The following is a 5,281-nucleotide window of genomic DNA, read 5'->3' on the forward strand; positions in this document are numbered from 1 at the left end:
GATTTAACTTTCTGTAATCTATGCATACTCGCCAACTCGATGCTACCCTCGTCTGGATCTCTTCTCCATCCTGATTCTTTTGGACAATAATCCCTGTTTTTTTAGGTACTACATGAATTCGACTCACCCACTTACTATCTGAAATTGGGTAAATGAATCCTGCTTTCAGCCATTTGGTAATCTCCTTCGACACCACATCGTAAAGATAAGGATTTAATCTACGTTGATGCTGAACTGATGGTTTGGATCCTTCCTCGATAAAAATTCTATGCTGACAGATATCAGGACTAATTCCCTTGATGTCGTATATGGTCCATCCAATAGCGCTCTTATGCTGTTGTAATACATCTAATAGGTTAACTTCCTGCTCTAAAGTGAGGGTTGAAGAGATGATTAATGGATATGTCTTTCTTGGACCTAAAAAAACATATTTAAGGTGAGAAGGAAGAGGTTTCAATTCTAATTCATCAGTGGGCGTATATCTGTAGTTATTCATGTTTTCACCCTTCATTTCACCATGGTCGTCCTTCTCCCCCTCATAAGCATTCTCATTCACCGCCATCGCCTCATATATTACTTTCCCTATAGCATGGCATTCATCATTTTCATCATCTAGGGAACATGTATGAATGTCTTCCTGGCTACTATTGGGATACTTCATCAATTGAGAGATTGGTAACTCAACCTCTTCTTTTCCCATGCGCAATTTAATTTTTCCTGCATTCCAATCTGTGTTCACTCTTGCGGTAGCTAGGAATGGCCGTCCTAAAATAATCGGTGCATGACTAATTTTTCCTGAAATTTTTACATCCACTACTATAAAATCGATAGGAAATGAACACTTTTCTACTTTCATCACCACATCCACCAACTGTCCACACGGACTTCTAATTGATCCGTCCGCTAACTGCAATTCTAAATTTACAGGTTGTAATTCACCAAATTTAAAAGTCTCAAATAAGGCCTTAGGCATGATATTCACACTTGCTCCTGAATCAAGTAAGGCTTTGGTGAATACTTCCCCCCTAATTTCGCATTTGATCACTGGTGCTCCCGGATCCTTGCGCTTTTGAGGTAATTCATGCAGAAAAATTGAACTAATATTCTCAGAAAGTTGAATCCTCTTTTGCTTCCTAGGAGGTGTACACAGGTTTTTCACAAATTTGGAATAATCAGGGATGTACTGGATCGCATTTAAAACAGGAATTTCGACCGTAGCCTCTTTCAAATACTCAAGAAGTGGGCTGTCTTTCGATTTTTCTTTCTTCGCTTGTAAGGCACTAGGGAAAGGGATAGGTGGGCAATATGTTTTGGGGTTGGGTTCCTTTTCCAGATTTTCCTCTACCCCTTCATCCTCATCCTTTTCTACTTCCTCTAACTTATCCTCCACTTCATTTCGTTTCTCTATAGCTGCAAATGGATTAGCCAACTCTTTCCCACTCCTAAGTTTTGATATAGCACTCAGCTCTCCTATTTCTTGTTGTTCAGTCAATGCATGCATGTCATGAATATGCTCATTAACTACACTACACATGTCATCAACATAAAGTAAATTGCTAGGATTAATACAGGCCCGAGTAGGGAGTTTACCTGATTTGGCGCCCATCTTCATAGGGTCTTCACACGTACCTTGCGGTGCTCCCCCGTGCGCAAATTGTTGACCGCTGTGAAGGCAGATATCCGCCTTGAGCTTCTCCATCTCCCTCCGATGCCTCTCCTCCATTTCTTCAAAAAGCTTGAGCATCCTCTTCTTGTCTTCTTGCAGCTCCTCGATGACCTTGGTGAGAGTCGCATTAGTGGGATCTGAAAAATTTTGGTAAGGTTGATAATTTTGTTGGTGGTGGGGATTGTTCGCCTTGGATTGGAACTGTTGTTGGGGTGGTCGGTTGTTGTTGTTCCATCCCTGTCCTCCTAAGTTTCCTCTAGTTCCCCATTGGACATTGCTCCCTTCTTGCCTGCCTATAGCATTCACTTCTGATATCATAGGGCATTCTTCTCCGGTGTGGCTATCACTTGAGCACATTTCACATCGATTTATTTGGTTGGGTGCTCCTCCGCTATTCTGACCTTGCCATAGTGAGATCATTTTTTCATTCATCTTTTCCATGGCTTTTCCCATCATTACACCTATCTGTATTTCAATTCTATCCATAGTAATCTGGGGTTCAACCCCTCTAACATCCAACAGTCCACCTTTCCGAGGGGTAACCCTAACATGATCGGAGGCATCTTGGTGATAGGCTAAATTATCGGACATTTTTTGTAGTAGTGCCATAGCTTCATCTTCATACATGTCAGCTATTGCTCCTCCACTTGAGATATCAACTCTGCCTTTCTCCACATCATTTAAGCCTTCATAGAAAATTTGCACTAACTCCCATTTTTGAATGCCATGGTGGGGGCACTTCCTAATGAGCCCCATCAATCTCTCCCATGCTTCGCTAAATGTATCATTTCCCTACTGAAAATTTCTAATCTCTCTTCTGAAAGAATTTGTCCTAGCCACTGTATAATATCTTTTTAAGAAGCTCTTCTCCATATCATTCCATGATTCAAAATTTGTTCCCAATGTTCTAAACCAATCCTTGGCTCTATCCTTAAGGGCATGAGGGAATAGTTTCATTCTCACAACTTCCTTGGAAATTCTGGGGTAAGTGCAACTATCACATGCTTCGTAAAATTTTTCTAAGAAGTCATAGGGCTCTTCGTTTGCCTTCCCCAAAAAGGACGGTAATAGCTGAAATTGGTGTGGATCGATTCTAAACATCACATCTTCTCCAATCGGGGCAGACATCCTGGTTAAGATGGGGGTTTCTGCTGGTGTGGAATACTCTCTAATCCTCCTCCGTCCATCGTTAACTACCTCAGGGTTTCCTGTTCCATTACCTATTGGGTCCATTGGTACGGGTCTAATCAATATCTCCTCTACGAATGTGGGTTCGGTGAAAGACGACTCGGGTGTGGTGGAATCTACTACAGGGGGATTTCTGTCATTGCTCCCTGATTCAAATCCAGACCTAAGCTTCATACAAAACCACTAATTCAAACACAACACTCGTTAGTCGTTAAAAACCAAATACCGTCTTAAATCAAAATCAATAATAAGGAGACTTAACAAACTCGTGAGCAACAATTGACCACTGTGTTTACAAATAAAAATATGTTGGATTCCTAAGTGTTGCCTCCCCGGCAACGGCGCCAATTGATAAGCCGAAAATAGGGGTGAAAATTACGCAAATTTTTTAGCGCTTGTCGTTGTGAATTTTTGGCTTATGCAATAAAATTTATAAAACTCTACTTAATATGTATAGTGATAAGTATGAGTGTCGTCCAAGGGAGGCAAGTAGGAATTTCAATTTGATTTTATTTTTGGTGTTTTAGATCCTAATTAGAGTGAATTTGATCTTCAATGAGGATCAAGTCACCCTAATTAGGTGAGAATTAAGAGAGGGGGATAGAAGAGATGAGAAGACTAGAAGAATTAAGGGCTCTAAATTTCCTTCTTTGATCCTAATTAAAGGATCCAAGAAGTCATTTAGAGAGGTTGAAAGAGGGTTCTTAAAATGAGTTGGGTTGATTTTTGCAGATTGATAATTCAGAACTAAAATGGGGAAATTGAGAATTCTAAGAATTAAAACTAAATTTTTATATAATTTTCTTTTGTAATGCAATTGAATGCCCAGGTAAAATTTCTCAACTTCTCCTCACAATCCTAATCAGGGCTTGTACATGCCGCTCAAGCCAAGCGATTTAGAAGTTCAGACTAGAATGGAAATGAAGAAACAAACAACTTAACCTATTTCATTCAAAATGCACAAAAGTTTGAATACAATGAAAGAAAAAAATACCAAAACTGTTGATCCAGGCTGGGACTCCTCTCTGTCTTGCAGCTGTGATGAAGCACCCTCCAGAATGAGCCCCTCCTCTCGAAATTCAGCTTTTATACCTAGGTTACATGGTGAAAATCACCATTTTACCCCCGTTTAGTAATTAATTTTTATCTATCAATGTAGGCTAGATCTGAATGATCCAACCATACAGATAGAAAGAGGGGATCAAGACGAGCAAATCCATAAAAAATCATCTCAATCGGACTTCAGGATCAAAAGTTATTAATAAATCAATTTTAACCAATTTTAGCCATTGGATTAAAATTGATTTATTTCTTAATTCACGCAATGACGTGTCGGCAGCCTATTGGTTGCAGCATTTCAAATTTCTTTGGCGGGCTCTCTCTCATCGCGCCACGTACCCCACCTGCGAAAAAAGAAAAACAAAAGAAAATCGAAAAGCGGGATTTGCATATGCATCGCTACGCACGTACCGGTGCGTTTCTTTATACCTTATCCATTAAATTGTCGCCACGTCACCACCCGTGCACGTGCGTTGTATGCGCTGCACGGGCGGTGTACTTACCTCCTATGTGTAGCGCACATCTCATATCCGTTGGATTTTAATCCAACGGCTATGATTTCGCCACGTCGACGCGGCGGAAGGCACCGGCGCGCTTTTTCAACAAAGCCCTTCATAAAACAGATTATTGATATCTGACGCCGCCCAGAGGTATTTGTATATATGTCCTTTCGGCACTCTCTCTCCTCCGATTTTCTCTAAAATTAATAATGCAATTGCAAATAAACCCTGAATGATTTTAAATTGGATCTTTACGCCTGCCATGGCGACCGAGGGCTGTTTTCAGGGTCTTTTTACTACGAAACGTTGCAAAAAGGCCCCAAAAAGTCTAGAAATTGCATAAATACATTTTTTCTCTTATAAATATGCCCTTTTTGAATAGAATAAATGCATTTCTTCTTGAAATAAATCCCAGAAAATTCCTAAAAATTCGTAAAAAATTCTAGAAAATTCCCTGATTCATTCCCATGTTGATAAATGTTGAAATAAAATTTTTAGTGTGCCATTTTCATCCAAAAATAATTATTTCGAGCTTCAATAAATCCTTACAAATTCATATAATTAACAGAAAATTAGGGAAAAATCAGAAATTACTTGAAAGCAATATTTTCGTGTAAATATATGATAACAACCCAATTTTAAGCTTTTTAAATGCATAAATCATGCTAATAACATGAAATAAAGACCAAAATTAGGGTGTTATCAACATGCTCATTATATCCTTTTTCAATGATTGTATCTCAAAAAAGTGTTTCATGTAATAGTTGAAGGTGTTATTCTTTTCCCATGATGTATGCTCAATAATGAGATGGCCTTGAAATAGGATGTTCCAGGATGTTCAGCTAAAAATGACTCTGGACCTTTTGGT

At 39.2% G+C, this 5,281-nt stretch overlaps 1 non-coding gene across 1 annotated transcript; it reads left to right on the forward strand.

Moving 5' to 3' along the window:
* Positions 1–2,387: 2,387 nt before the first annotated feature.
* Positions 2,388–2,493, forward strand: LOC144707282 (small nucleolar RNA R71). Its single transcript, XR_013582444.1, has one exon. It is a non-coding gene; the product is annotated as a small nucleolar RNA R71 (small nucleolar RNA).
* Positions 2,494–5,281: the final 2,788 nt, after the last annotated feature.

The sequence above is a fragment of the Wolffia australiana genome, chromosome 8 (assembly GCF_029677425.1).
Source record: "Wolffia australiana isolate 7733 chromosome 8, ASM2967742v1".
Taxonomy (NCBI): domain Eukaryota; kingdom Viridiplantae; phylum Streptophyta; class Magnoliopsida; order Alismatales; family Araceae; genus Wolffia; species Wolffia australiana.